This window comes from Acomys minous (assembly GCF_964271855.1).
Source record: "Acomys minous genome assembly, chromosome: 16".
Classification (NCBI taxonomy): domain Eukaryota; kingdom Metazoa; phylum Chordata; class Mammalia; order Rodentia; family Muridae; genus Acomys; species Acomys minous.
This window is the reverse complement of record NC_140498.1, coordinates 75,522,246-75,538,266: the sequence shown is the minus strand read 5'-3', so window position 1 is coordinate 75,538,266 and position 16,021 is coordinate 75,522,246. Positions and strand designations below refer to the sequence as shown.

The 16,021-nt window shown below is 47.6% G+C and overlaps 1 long non-coding RNA gene across 1 annotated transcript in view; it reads right to left on the bottom strand.

Annotated features, from left to right (window-relative positions):
• LOC311587131 overlaps nt 1-16,021 on the bottom strand; it is a 76,773-nt gene that overhangs the window by 3,633 nt on the left and 57,119 nt on the right. The window contains exon 2 of the long non-coding RNA XR_014775788.1: nt 1,687-2,031. This is a non-coding gene — a long non-coding RNA (uncharacterized lncRNA). The remainder of the gene's footprint in view (nt 1-1,686; nt 2,032-16,021) is intronic.

The window sequence follows — 16,021 nt, the reverse complement described above, 5'->3', positions numbered from 1 at the left end:
TGTCCCCTGATATGCCAATAAAGCAGCTGACAGCCAATCACTGAGCAGGGGAGAGAATAGGGCTGGACTTCCTGCCTGTCAGGGGAGGAGGAGTTAGAAGAGGAAGGAGGGGATTCAGCCACAGGAGAGATCCAAGAAACATCATAAGAGAAGCTGGAGCAAGGAAAGCTATAAAGTGCAAGTATTTCTGGGGTATACGCCAGGAGGAAAACAGATTAGCTTAGAGGGTTAAGAATAGAGTAATAAATGCTCAGTTATTGTGTTGTGAGGCTTAGTGTTAAACAAATATAAAAGAGTCTCAGTTGTTTGTGTGATAGCTGGGTTAAGAGAGAAACTGAGAAACAAACACAGCTTTATAAAAAATAATAATGATAATAACTTTAATAGTCTCCTGGTAATGAAGCCGAAGATCATTTCCATGACCTTAACATTTCCTGTCTACAAAATGAGCTTATCCCATTGTTGAAATGAACAAATGCGTTGAGACTTAGATAGTATATGTGTCGTGTAACTCCACCAGAGAGCTAAGGAAGTTTTGGCTGTTATCGTTTGAGTTTGTACATCTAAAGTTGAGCCAGAGGCCCTGTGGTGGGGGAAACAAACTGCTCCAAGAAAGCCACATCAATCTAGTGATAAACACCATCTGAAGTGTGGCTCAGTCTTATAGTACCTGCACAGTATCCCCCAGTAAGGGGCTGAAGGAATGGTTAAGTGGATAGTAGATGCGTAGATACCCCCAGTAAGGTGAGTAGCTCAGCAGGGAAGCACCTGCCTAGAATCCTCCCATGAGGGGCTGCTAGCATGGCTCAGTGTCAGAGCACATGCCAAGGGCTGGGGGTGTGAATCAGCAGTTTGGCCACTGCCTAGCACGTGTGAAGCCCTAACACTGGGGAGGGGGGATATGGCCATGGTGAGCCATGCTGCTGATCTCTGCATTAGGGAAGATGAGGCAAGAGGATCCCCATAAATTTGAGGAGAGAGACAGAGATGCATCGTGGTTAATGCGTGTTAATATACACTGTGATATCTGTGTCCACCTCCCCAAAGACTGTCTTCTTGGGGGATCTGGAAAGGCTCTGAAACAGATTTGTGTTCTCTTTCTCTCTCGCTCTCTCTCTCTCTCTCTCTCTCTCTCTCTCTCTCTCTCTCTTTGTGTGTGTGTGTGTGTGTGTGTGTGTGTGTGTGTGTGTGTATGTGAGAGAGAGAGAGAGAAACAGAGACAGAGACAGAGGGAGTTGGTCCATGCATGTTCATGCAGGGGGTGTATGTATGTCAAAGAACAACCACAGACACCAGTCCTCACCTTCTACTTTGTTGGAGACAAATTACTTCTTGCCACTCCCTGCTGGGAATGCTGGGCTAGCCAGCCACTGTGCATCTGGCGATTGGCCTATAGGATGCTAGTGTTACCGAAGTGCCCTACCATGTCCAACTTTTACATGCGTTCTCAGCCTGCAATCTCAGGCGGTCAGGATTTCAGGAAAAGCTCTTTACCTACTGAGCCATCTCCACAGCCCTAGAATATTTGGTTTTAATTAGAAGGTCGTCACCTTCCTGTAAACGGTGCTAAAGAAAACTACTTTATGCTCTAGGGCCGTTCATTATGACATGTTCATTTTTCCCTTTGCAGTCATTTCATTGCCTCCAAGAGGAATCCTATTCAAAGCAGTTTAGCAGATGTTTTACCTGGATAGATGGGGCCACACAGATGCTCACATTGCAGTGATCCATCACGGGTATCAACTTGACACTCTTGGGAAACTGAAACTCAAGTTGAGGAATCACCTCCATCAGAATGGCCTGTGGGCATCTTCTGTGAGACATTTTCTTATTTGCTAATTGACGTAAGAGAGTCCAGCCCACTCAGGATAGTACCATCCCTAGGCAGACAGGTCTGGACTGTATATGAAAGGTAGCTGACCGTATGTCTTGGACCAAGGCAGAAAGCAGCACTCCTCCACGGGCTTGGCTTCAATTCCTGCCTCCAGGTTCATGTGTTGAGTTCCTGCCTTGGCTTCTCACAATGATGGACTGTAAAGGATAAGATAAAATGAAACTTTCCCTAACCAAGCGTTAAGTGTTGCAGCTCTAAGGGGAAAGGTAGACTGGCTGTCGGGAGCCAAGGATTACCACAAAGTCACACCGCACAACAAACCTCACGCAAGAGAGTTATTAGGAAAGACCCAAGCTTCTGTCTCTGCTTGGGACAGAAGCAGCAGGGAGAGCAGGGAGGCAGGCTTATATAGGGTTAGAGCAAGGATCTTATAAATACAGAATGGGTAACTGGCTGAATTGGGGGGGGGGGGGAAGGACTGTTTCCACCAGGCATGGGATAAGAGGAATCCAATGGTTTGGAAGTCTGTTGGAAACTTCATGCCTGGTGCAACAGTGTTGACGCATGGATTCTTAGGGAAGTAGGTTAGTTTTAAAAGGTGAAACTTCAGCATCTTTCTACCCTCTGAAGTTTGTGTTGTGCCCCTACATGATGGCTCTCTCCATACTATAATGCAGCAGGAGGGCTCTCCCCAGATACATACTTCATCGTGGACCTCACAGTCTCCAGATGCTTAGGTCCATGAGCCGAATAAACTCTTCTCAAAGTGGAAGAGAGGAAGGACAAAGCCTCATGCCATATCCCAGGCTGGTCTGGAACTCTCTATGTGGGGGATAGTCTCAAATCCAACAGTTCTCCTGCCTCAGCCTTCTGAGTGCTGGGATTGTAGGCGTGTGACGCTCTACTCGGCTCAAAATAGACCTACAGTTACAAGTTTCCCAGGCTGTGTGTGGTGTTCTGCCATAGCAGCAGGAGGCTAGGACAAGAGACGTCACATATGAACTGTGACCTGGCTCCACATGGGTACAGAAACACTTTGAAATCAAGTTCAGGAGCCATGGGGTCCCGGAAAAAGTCACACCAGCTGTCATTGTCTCCTCCTCCTCCTCCTCCTCCTCCTCCTCCTCCTCCTCAAGTTCAGGTGGCTCCTTCCTTTTCTTTTTAGTGTGTTTTATTTCTTTTTTTAAGATTTATTCATTTATTTATTATGTATCCAGTGTTCTGCTTGCATGGACACCTGCACACCAGAAGAAGGCACCAGATCTCATTATAGATGGTTGCTGGGAACTGAACTCAGGGCCTTTGGAAGAGCAGATGGTGCTTTTAACCTCTGAGCCATCTCTTCTCCCCCGACCCCGCCCGCTGTCTCCTTTTGCACTTGCTCTTGCACACCATGATGACTGCATTCATCCAAAGTCCTTCCGAACGGTCCTAGCTCCACTCAGTCTGTCTCCTACACAGCAGTATCAGTCCTGCAGGCCAACCCAGGGCCATCAAACTGACCTCACTACTCCATCAGAAAGAGAGATGGAGAGACTCCCCCAGCACAAAAGAGGGGTCGCACGCTGTCCTTTGATTGGCTCCCTCCCCTTTAGAACCTGCTCTAAGCCTTGTGATCATCTCTGTCTGTGCTTAAATGGATCCTCCCGCCCCCCTCTGGCTTGCCCAGTCTTCACTATTGATCAATGAGCTGAAGATCTGTTTATCTAATGGGTTAAAGGCAGCAGCATCTGCATACAGACAAACCACAGAACAGCTCACAAGTCAGACATCTGAGGGGTAATTTTTCCCTGCCGTTTAATAAGGCCCATGAGGTACATCTGTTTCAATCACTCTGATCAGAACTAAAAACAACCTTAAACACGCTCTTGATGCAGCGTCTACCTGGCAGGTGTACACGGAGCAATTATATTGTCTCCTGCCTTCCCTGGAAGTGATTAATGAGAATCCACATGACTGGCAGTTGCTAGAAAGTGGGTGGGGAAGGGAGAACTCAGTTGGGAGCCAGCAGATTTCACTGAGCCCAGGGGCTTGGAATGGTGTGTGCAGAGCCCAGCTGGAGCTCCCAGCTGGGAGGCCAATGAGGCAAGAGGCCAGAAGCTTAATTGGGAGCTTATCTGGCCGCGCATGGCCCCTGGAACAAGAGTTGGACACAGAGAATGAATGCCAGTGAGTCAATTCAGCAAAATAATTACCCACAGTGCACACGGGGGGAAGTAGTGTCCCCGTGAGGCTAGGAAGTGTGGTGTGGGAGTCAGGGGCATGCGTTTGAATCTCATCCCTGTCTCTGCCTCTGCCTCTTACTGGCTCTATGAACTTAAGAAATCTGCACAAGCCTCGGTCTTTCTAAACTGTAAAATGGTTACAATGGCCCTCCCAGAAAAAAAAGGGCATAAGGAGTGATTACATGTTTGGAGAGGCTGGGGAATGCAGTACGGTGCTGGAGCACTTGCCCAGAATCCCTCAGTGAGGATCTGGTGGTGTGGTTCAGTAGTAGAACATCTGCCTAGAATCCCCCAGTAAGGGGCTGAGGGTGTGGCTTACCAGCCATGTTCTACTGTAACATGACCATGTTCTGCATGCCTGGGAAGACTCTGAGAGGCCAAGCACCATCTATCTCAATATGCAATTTGCAGAAAGCAATTTCAACTATCACCCCACCAGAATAAAAACGAACCCCTTGTCCACTGTTGAGGGGTCAATAGATGGTGATGAATGAATAAGCAAATACAAAAAAAAAAAAGTGTGTCCGCTCAGATAGAGCTGTTGTATAATGATTTGCCCCAAACTGAAAGATTCCATCCTAGAGGGAGGCTACTTAAGAGATAAACAAAACTCACCAGTCTCAGGAAGTTCCTAAAACTTACAAGATTCACAGGGGCCCTTCCCAATGTTATAGCCACAGTAGCAATTGCTAGAGAAGAGACTAACTGACCAGCTGAGCCGCCTGTATGTTGTGCAGGGAGCTCCAGGGATACAGCTTTTGTCAGTCATCACCCATACCATGGTGGAGTTTGATGATGCAGCTGCCTTGAGTCACTCCTACAGGCATATAAGTAACCCCTCACTTGCATTCCTGTGAGTAATGCCAATAAACTCACTGGTTCACTGAAATAGACCTATATGGAACTGACTTTTCTGGGTGGAGTTAGTCTATCATTGATGCCCTGTCTAGCATTAATAGACATTTGTTCACATCTACCCAGGAAAAGTCACACAACAGGGCCTATTGAAGAAGGGCCAACTCAGTCTGTATGTTAAACCTGCTAAAGAAAAAAAAAGTTGGTGGATGACGCACATTTCTCTGTCACTCAGAAGTTTGTAACACGAATTGCTTTTCCTCTCTCTGCATGTTTTACTGATATCACTTTGCATCATCATTTTAACCAATCTCCTAATAATATTAGTAAGTACATTTTACAAAGAAGAAATCAGAAAGTGAAGACTTTTACACACACATACACACACACACACACACCAACAATCCATAAGGCAAGATGATTATGTGCATAAACAAGTAATTGACTGAACACATACATCACCCAACAAATAGAAGATCGTACAGAGGGAAAAAGACAGCAAGTGCTATCCTAGATGCAATGCTAGGCTCCATCTTGGAAGTTTCCACTGGGCGTCATCTCGGAGCACATGCTGGGTGCCATTTTGGAAGCTGACTCTGAGTACCATCTTGGATGCAGACACTGAGTGCCATTTTGGACAAATATGCTGAGTGCCATCTTGAAAGCTGACTCTGAGTGCCACCGTGGATGAAGAGGCTGGGAGCCATCTTAGAAGTGTACACTGGAGTCATTTTTATAGCAGATACTGAGAGCCTTTTTAGAATCTGATGCTGGGTACCACTGTGGGAGCAGATACTCCCAGACACTGTAACCTTATATAAATCCACATGATTGAAAACTTTGGATTGTCCTCCGCAGATACCATCTAAGAGAATTTTTAAGAATGGAAAATTGATCCCCTCTGGTTTTTAATGTACTCATGCTGAGCAGAGCTCCACAGCTTGGAGAACGAAAAGAGAACTGTCTTATGCAGCCATTAGAAGGAAGCTTTCAATCACAGGGAAAGATGTGTCTTTTCTCAACAGGACATTCAAACGGTCCAAAAAAAAAATGAGGTACAGGCATGCCCTTCTGGCCATCCTCCTCACTCCATGCAAAACTCTGAAAATATCTCCTCCCTCATCTTGTCAAAATCCACCTGCTGCATGACTGGGAAGCTGTCAGTGTGATCTATAACCCCCAGGCAAGCCTGGAATATGAGCTAAATTGCCTGAGTCACTGGGGATGATAGAGTCATTCTGCAGGAAATTGGAAATCAATTCTTGTCATCGCTGTTGAGAACTCCTTTATCAAGCAGTTCACCATGTAAGGCAACGAAGGGAACCAGAAGGCTAATACAGAAACAGCAACCTATTCCACCTAACTTCCTCTCTTCCCCCAGCAACCCAGAAACTAAGACAATTAGATCCGTTAACCAACAAATCAACCAAGACTCAGAGAAGTTAAATAACATGCCCAGGATCACACGGGGGGGGGGGGGGGGGAAGGATGTAGAAGAATCTATGGGATAAACAAAAAGTTGGAAGCAGACACAGTATACCATTGTGCTGGTTAGTGTTCGTCAACTTGATCCACAGTAGGGTAGCCTGGAAAAGAGGAGCCTCGTTAAGGAATTGCCTCCATCTGACCGGTCTGTGGGAATGTTTGTGAGACGTTTTCTTAATAGCTGATTGATGTGGCAGGACCCAGCCTATTGTGAGCAGGTGAGCCTGGGCTGTATAAGAGAGATGGCTGAGCAAGCCAGGGAAAATAAGCCAGTAAGCAGCATTCCTCCATGGTCTCTGCTTCAGTTCCTGCCTCCAGGTTCCTGCTTGAATTTCTGCCCTCAGTGACGGACTGTAACATTAAAGTGTAAACCAAATAAACCCTTCCTTCCCAAGTTGCTTTAGGTCAGTGTCTTATCACAGCAACATAACCAAACTAGAACAGTCATTTTGGAATCAGGTACTTGGGGGCCATTTTGGAATCAAGTAGCAGGCACCACTTTGGAATCGGATACTTGTTGTGGAAGTTTTGGTTTATGCTATGTAAACACGTTTTTGTTTTAATCCCAGGTGTGAGATATGTGGGCTGCTCCAGTTTGTCCTCAGCTGATAGTTGCTTCCTGAGAGGGCATGTGTGATGTTTTTGTCAGCTGTGAACTACCTCATGTGTGGGGGCGTGGTCTCTGTCAGTGCGGATAAAAGCCAGCCCCAAAGAGAGACTGGGGGCTCTGAGAACGAAGGCTGCTGGTGCTTCCCCCCTGCTGCTCCTGGTTTCTATTGATGCGGTGTGAGAAGAAGTCGGAGATATCCTGAAATGAGGACTGGACTTGCCTCAAGGAAGCCAACGACCCTAAACAACACGAAGCGGCTAAGGACAACTATGCCCCCTCTCCCCACTAACCTTCTTTCCATCCTACTTGGTGTTGGGGTGTTGGAAGGGACTGGGATAGAGTAGGGAGAAAGAGATTTAAGGAACCCAAAATAAAAATTGTTGGTTAAAAGTCCGCCAACAGATACTAGGCGCCATTTTGGAATCAGATAACTAGACCCCATCTTGGAATCAGACTCTGGTTGCCAACTACGAAGCAGATGTCAGGCAATATTTTGGAGACATTGGCAACCAAGAAGAATGTGAATGCCTATACAGAAACAGCAATGAGGAAAAAGTCATATACTCATGGGTGTCTGTGTCCCATGTGATTTCAGAGGCTTTTGTCCATGACCACTGACTCTTATTGATTTGGGCCAATAAAAAGACAGAACATGATGTCACAAAGCAGCTTTACCTCATGACAGCCAGGAAGCAAAAAGACGAGGATGGGGGATGGGGGTGGGGAGGGGCCAGGTTCCAATATCACCTCTAAGGACACACCCACAATGAGCTCACTTCCTTCCACTAAGCCCCACCCTTTGTAAAAAAAAAAAATTCATTGCTTTTTCTTTTTAACTTTATTTGCTGTAGAAAGGGGGGCCCTCATGTTCTGTGGTACATAAGTGGGGGTCAGGGGACAGCATGCAGGAGCCCATTCTCTTCTTCCACCACGTGTCCCAAAGATCAAACCCAGGTCTCCTAGCCTTGCAACAAGTACATTTACCCATTCAGCCTGTTACCAGCCCTATGCGCTAACTCTTAAAGGTTACATCCCCTCCAAATAGCGCTATAGGTTAGGCTAATGCCTTTAACACACGGACCCATGCGGGGACCATAGCACTGTGTAAGCTGTATATAGGTGACTTGGCAAAGAGAAGTTCTTCCTGGAGCCTATTATACATCTTCTGCCGGTGCATAGTCGGACAAAACGCCTAACAGTCATCCCGGGTGCCCACATTGCTACTGCGCCTGACAGCATATGGACACTCAGGATCATCCCAGTCAACAGTCCAAGGGGATTGGGTTTACTTTGGGTATCTGATGGATTTTACTGGTGCCGAGTCTGCATTTAAAGACACAACAAGGGCTTAAGAGCAGGGCATTGAGAGATTGCTCAGAGGTGAAAAGTGCATACTGCTCTTACAGAGGACCCAAGTCAAGTTTCCAGAACCCACACTGGGAAGGCAGCGCCCAGCTACCTGCAGTTCCAGCGCCATGGATCCAACAGCCTCTCACAGCCTCATGGGCACCCGCACACACACCCGCACATACATACGGGAGACACACAAATATTTTGTTAAAAAGAGCATAAGAGTTATTGTAGGCCCTCCCTGTACTCAAGCACATACAAGACACACACAGAAAGATCATGAGTTTGAAATTAGCCTAGGCTACGTAAAAAAAAAAATAATAATGATGATGATAATAAATCAAATTAAATGTCTGTCCAAAAAAATCTAGGGAGAGGGAAGACGGCTCAGGGCAAACTACGTGCCACACAATCGTGAAGACTTGAGTTTGGATCTCCAGAACACATATAAAAGGCCCTACTGTGGCTCTTGCCTGCAACCCCAGCACTGTTGGCAGATGGTAGAAACAGGCAGATCTCTGTGAGCTCTTTGGCTGCTTTTGCCTGATTAGCGAGCTTCACGGGCCACAAAAGACACCGCCCCAAAAAGCCAAGTGGGTAGTTACTGAGGAAGCAACTTTAAGTTGGCCTCTACAAGAATGCATGTTTGAGAGCACATGTGCTCACGCATACACGTGCACACACATGCATGTGCACTCACATGCATATACCCCCCATTTGTTGTCTTTTGCTGTGATACACACCATGACCAAAAGCAACGTGGAGGAATAAAAGGAATTCCTTGGCCTTTGATACCAGGTCACCATCCATCATCAAAGGAAGTCAGGATAAGAATGCAGAGGCAGGAACCGTAGAGGTGTGCTGCCCTCCTGCTCCGGCTCACACAGCAGCTCATGCTTAGCTGGCGTTCTCATACAGCCAAGGCCCGTCTACCTAAACATGGGATGGTGCTGCCAACAGTTGGCTGTGTTCTTCCATATCGATCATCAATGAAGATCTAACCATCGGCCAGTCTGGCACAAGCAATTCTTCAACTGGGGCTCCCTCTTCCCAGTAACTCGGGGTTATGTCAAGTTGACAAATACACAACAAAAAATCCTAACTAGCGTTCCTACTAACAGATACCACCCTCGCACGCGCGCACGCGCGCGCACACACACACACACACACACACACATACACACATCAGTCAGTTCAAACCCCAACTCATTTATTTAAAATGTAATCGGTTACATAACATTAAAAAGGACTGAATTTCCCCGAACCTCATTTGTCTGTATTTCCCACAAACACAGAAAGCAGTACACACCACCCTTATCTGAGTAAAGGATAAGGAAGTCTATTTGTGGGAGTCCTCATCAGTACACAATGCGACAAAATGTCAATTGGTTCCAGTTCTGACATAACTCTTTATTCATTAATCAAACGGACTGAGTCCCAAACAAGTGAAATGACTTGCCTCAAACCAGTTCGCTTGAAACATAATGGAATTAATTAATATTTATTTTAGATTTATGAAACACTTTTTTATTCACCCATGATTTATGTTGGAATAAGAATCTGAGAGGCTCTTCTTCATTTTTTTTTTTTTATCCTAAGGGGAGTGCATAGTGTTGGAGCTCACAACATTGGGGGTGGGTGACTTTGGTGAGTCCTTTTTTTACCAGGTCTCATGTCAGTCTTTTGTTTGGGTCTGTGGGGGTGTGCTTGTGGGGTAGAGAGGTTGGCATGCCAGGGCATGTGGGTGACAGCTTTGAAGAGTTAGTTCTTCCCATGGGCTGGAGAGATGGCTCAGCCATTCAAGGCTGGGCTCACAACCAAGAATATAAGAGTTCTTCCCTTCCTGCTTGTTCTGGAGGCAGGATCTCTCTTGTTTCTGCTGCATATTCTAAACTAGCTGGCCCATTAGCTTCAGGGTCTCTGCTTCCATCTCACCAGGAATGCTGGGATTACAAATGCATTCCACTACATCCACCTTTTTTTTTTTTAAACATGAGTTCCAAGGCTCAAACTCAGGGCATCTGCCTTGTACAACTAACAGACGCGTTTACCCGCTGAACCATCTAGCCAGCCGTAGGGCCCCTGATTTGCAGAGACTTCTGTGTGCCCATATGCTGTGAGAATTCTTCCCTGGGGGGAGACACGAACAATGTCCACCCCTTCCTCACAAGGTCCCAATGACTAAACTAAGTAAAATTCCACCAGCATTCACCCGAAGGAACAAGTGGCTTTAGCATGCTTACTTACAGAGCATGGGGCAGGCATGTGGAGGACAGAGGCAGCCATAGTGGAAAGTCTCCTAACATGGATAGCCTCGTCTTCAAACTATATATTTTAGCACTTCCTGAGATGCAAGGCTATATACCATTAGAACAGAATTACATAGAAATGGCTGGAGGATGCCCCTTGGGATCTCAGGTGAAAGTCCAATGACCATGTCTACACACTTCTATAGACTTGGGTATAGATGAACATAGCCTCCTGTACATATAGATATAGGTATAGCCTTCTATAGACACCCCTTTCAACTTTCCTAATGCTATAACCCTTTAAAGCAGTTCCTCACGTTGTGGCGACCCCCCCCCCAACCATAAAGTGATTCTCGTTGCTATTTCAATACTGTAATTTTGCTTCTCTTATGACCCATAATGTAAATATCTGTTCTCTGATGGTCTTAGATGATTCCTGTGAAAGGGGCATTTGACACCGCCACCCTCGGGACACGACCCACCGGTTGAGAGCCACTATCAACAGTCATCGGGTGAGATCTGGTTGGCCCCTTGCAAGCAGGAACAGCTGGCCCATGTTTTGATCAGAGACCCTTGTCCTGTAACTCCAGACCTTACCACTCCAGTGAGCTTTTCTGTAAGAATAATTCTAGAGAGTTCTAAGCACTGCAGGCTCACCCTATCACACGGCGTGCATTTCATGGCCACGGTCACTATAGGAATGTGCGTATGAAAACAAAAGTATCAGATGGCTTTTCATACACGCTGTTAGCCTTTAGATGTGAAATGTACCAAAAGGCTCCTGTACCTGGAGATACTGGTCTCCTGATGGTGGCGCTCTTTTGAGAGGTTGTGGAACCTTGAGAAAGAAGAGCATCACTGGGGGAAGTGGGTCGCTGAGGGCAGGTCCTCAGGTTCCATATCCCAGCCCTACTTCCTGTCTGTCCCCTGCTTCGTAACTAGAGATGCATTGTAAGTGGTCACTGCCAGTCCCTGGTGCCATGACTTCTTCCTCATGATGACCTGTGCCCTCCAACTGTGAGCCTCAACAAACTCTTCCTTTCTTTTTTTTTTTTTTTTTTTAACTTTTATTTTCTGCATATGGGTGTTTTGCCACATGCATGTCTTTGCAACGCTTTCATACCTGGTGCCTATAGGGACCAGAAAAGGGTGTCAGATGCCCTGGAATTAGATTTACAGATAGTTGTAAGCCATGTAAGTGGTGGGAATCAAACCCAGGTCTTCTGGAAGAACAGCAAGTGCTGTTAGACACTGAGGCATCTCTCTGGCCCCTAACCTTTTTTTGTTCTTAAATTGCTTGGTCAGGTATTTTGTCATAGCAACAGAAAATAATTAAGACAATGGGTAACAAGCTTAGTACCTTTCCAAAATATCTCTCCCTCCCGTTCTCCCTTTCTCCCTTTCTCTCTCTCTCTCTCTCCCTCCCCACCCCCCCCCCCGTGTGTGTGTGTGTGTGTGTGTGTGTGTGTGTGTGTGTGTGTGTACATGGCTATGCATATTCCATGGCACACATGTGGAGGGTGGAGGTCAGAGGACAACCTTGGATGTTGGTCCTCACCTTGTTTGAGGCAGGGTCTGCCCCACAAACATGCAGGGAGTCCCTCATCTCTAGCTCCCATCTCCCCCACAGAAGCACTGGGACTGCAGACACGTGCTACTGCTTCTGGCTTTACATGAGTTCTATGTATCAAAACTGCAGTCCTCACGTTTCTATAGCAGAGGCTTTATCCACTGAGCCATCTTCTCAGTCCTGGAGGCTGACCATCTTCAAATCACTCAGACCCAAAGTCAACCCAGCCATGGGCCCCAGGCCCCAGCTCGCTCTCTCTCTGGATGGCTACTCTCCACAGGCCCCAGCTCTCTCTGAATGGCCACTCTCCCTGCTTCCTGCATAATTACCTTCTGTCACTGCCACACACTCTGTAGAGAGCATCGCCAGGCCTCCTCCTCTGAAGTGTAGACATTGCTGGGTTTCCTTTTTTTTTTTTTTTTTTTTTTTAATGAAGATATGTTTTCAATAGCCCCCTTCCTCTGCATGAAAAGGAATCTGGTTGGAGAGTCTGCCCTGCAGATGGCCAGGGTCAAATGCAAAACAGCTTGAGTTCTGCATTTGATGGTCAGCAAGGAAGAAAAACAAAGCTCTCTGAAGGGGCCTGCCTGCCTTCCACGCATTCCTTTGTGCCAAAATTCAAGATGTGTGCAATGCCGCCTTTCAATAATGTTCAGTGGGTTATGCTCCAAAATCTTTGAAGTTTCTCTGATGGCAAAAACGTTTTCTTAAGTTATTGGCCTGTTCTAGGTTTGTTTTTTTTTTTTTTTTAAAGCAAACTATAAGAGCCTTATGATCTTCAGTTTCACTGCTCATAAATATTTGTGCAGTGGCAGCAGCCAGACCCCATCAGGGCTTTGCCCTGTTTGGAAGGAAAGGAAAAAAGAAAAAAAAATCAAAGCAGAGAGCCAGGTGGGCGTTGCAGCCTCCATGGCCCTTTTGTCAAACTGAGGACAAAGCCACTCTTCTGGGGACAGAAAAGCCTGATTCATCAGAGAGCCAAGAAGGCATGGAAAACTTCTTAGTAGATCTCCCCTTCCACACCCCAACCTCTGCCCATGCGCAAAGCGCTGTCCTACATCCAGAGGCGCTGATGATCAACCTCTCAGGCTTTATCTGATCTAGAACCTAATGGGTAGAAGGTACTGGGGTGGGGGGTGGGGAGTGGGGGGGGGAGGGTAGGTATAAGTGTGTGCATGTGAGTGTCAAAAACACAATAACATGTATGCGTCCGTGTGGAGACCAAAGAATGATGTCCTGCTGTCTTACTCACTCTCCACCTCATTTTTTTTTTAGATGGATTTTTCTCACCCAGTCTGAAATTCAACTAGGCTGGCTGGCCTGCAAGCTCTGGGCATGTCCTGTCTCTGTTCTCCTCCCCTCCCCCACGCCACCAAAGTGTGCAACCGTACCTGGCTTTTACCCAGGGAACTCTTTATCAGCTGAGCCATCTCCCCAGCACCCTACCGTGATGTTGTAGCATATAGATATAGATGATACTACGCAACAGATCTGATATAAAGACATTTATTTGGGGGGGAGGGAAGGGGAGAGGAGTTAGGACCTGAGTGGGCCATGGTGGTAGAGATAGAGACAGAGAGACAGCGGGAGAGCAACCGGGAGATAGCCAGGAGAAAGCAGGAGAGGGATGGGGGGGGGGGGGGGGAGAGAAGCAGGGAGGGGGGAGCCTGGGAAGTGACAGAGAGAGTGAGCAGGGATGGCAGACAGGCAGGTTATATCCTGTGCACCTGGTACAGGAGCTGACTGAGGACACTGTTAGGACCCTAAAGGCCCTGAGGGCTGGCCACTTGAATTGCCTGCACATCGACATAACACATGCCCCTTTCCACAATCTTCTGAGCTTTCTATGGCCTGCTGCATCCATTCCAAGTAGCCTGTCTCTCTTGGCTCCATGCTAAATTCACCCAGAGAGTCCCATCTCCTCAGCCCCTGCTCCTTTTCATCTCAGGTAGAGCACCTGCCCAGAATCCCCCAGGGAGGAGCTGGGGTGTGGCTCAGTGGTAGAGCACCTGCCTAGAATCCCCCAGTGAGGGGTTGGGGTGTAGCTCAGTGGTAGAGGACCTGCCTAGAATCCCCCAGTGAGGGGCTGGGGTGTGGCTCAGTGGTAGAGCACCTGCCTAGAATCCCCCAGTGAGGGGCTGGGGTGTGGCTCAGTGGTAGAGCACCTGCCTAGAAACCCCCAGTGAGGGGTTGGGGTGTGGCTCAGTGGTAGAGCGACTGCCTAGACTCCTCCAGTGAGGGGCTGGGGGATGTGGCTCAGTAGTAGAGCGCCTGTCTAGAACCCCCCAGTGAGGGGCTGGGGGTGTGGCTCAGTGGTGGAGCACCTGCCTAGAATCCCCCAGTGAGGGGCTGGGGGTGTGGCTCAGTGGTAGAGCACCTGTCTAGAATCCCCCAGTGAGGGGCTGGGGTGTGGCTCAGTGGTAGAGCACCTGCCTAGAATCCCTCAGTGAGGGGCTGGGGTGTGGCTCAGTGGTAGAGCACCTGCCTAGAATCCCCCAGTGAGGGGCTGGTGGTGTGGCTTCTGCCTAATACATACAAGACCCTAGGCTCCCATCCCCAGCACTAGAATAAAAAAGAAAAAGAAAGTAAGAAAAAGATGCAAAGAGGTGTACAGATAGGTGTATAGATATGCCCTCTTTGGAAAACGCTGTCAGCCTTAATCGAACTGTCTTGAAAGACCCTGTGAGAAGTTGGCCTCTAACGACTGCCACATTGCCTGGGTGACCTGAAGTGATGCCCCCACATAGCCCTGTCTAGCTGGAAGATGGAACAAGCCACTAAATCCCTGTAATTCAAGGGAGGATGTGATGGAGATAAATTGCTAAGGAGGGATAACCACGGATCTGAGGGAATTAAGAGGTGCAGATCTGAACAGATGGATGGAGAGGCGATGTGGGGGAAGGCACTTGGGGTAGCTCTTGATGCTGTAACGGAAGCAGTCGAGAGGGTCAGCACTGGAAAGACATAGAGGCACGCATTTGAAGCTCCTTATTTTGTCTTGGGTTGTGCTAATAAGATAATAGTGCTATGTAGGCCGGCCCTAGTGGCCTGGAACTTGCCATCCCCCTGCCTCCACTTCCCAACAGAGATTACAGGCATGTACCACCATACCCAGGTAGTCCTTTTGTTCGTCCGTATTATTGAGGTTGTCCTCTTTTTTCCCTCTTCATGTGTGTGGGGGGGGGGGGAGTGTGCTCACATGTGTGTGAGTTCACATGCATATGCGTGTGGAGGCCCAAGACTGATAGCCAAACTATTACTCAATCCTCCTTTCACGCTGTTCTTCTTGAAACCTAATCTCTCAGACCCAGGGTTCACCGATGCTTGCCGGTGTTCTCCCTAGCCAGTTTGCTCCCTGGCTCCTCTGTCTCTAAATTCAGAGGCTGAGATTATAGGGAAACTGCAATGACAGGCAGTCTGCCACACCCACCAGTCATTTAGCGGGTCCTTGGGATGCAAACTCTGGTCCTTTGGCTTGAATGACAAGCATTTTAACCACTGAGCCATCTCCACGGCCCTATTTTTCTCATTTGGAAAAGGTTCTTAGTTATCTGTTTATGAAACAGGCTCTCGTGAAGTCCAGGCTGGCCTTGAACCCTGGGAGTAGTGGAGGATAACCTTGAACTTCTGAACCTCCTACTTCCACCTCCCAAGATGTAGGATTGTAGGCGTGTGCCTCCACATCCAGTTTATGCAGTGCTGGAGATGGACACCAGTGCTTCCTACAACCAGCAAACACCGTGCCTACTAAGCAACTCTCTGTGTTATCCTGATCATCCTGGACTCACTTTGTAGACCAGGCTGGCCTCGAACTCACAGTGATCCGATCTGCCTGCCAGTGCC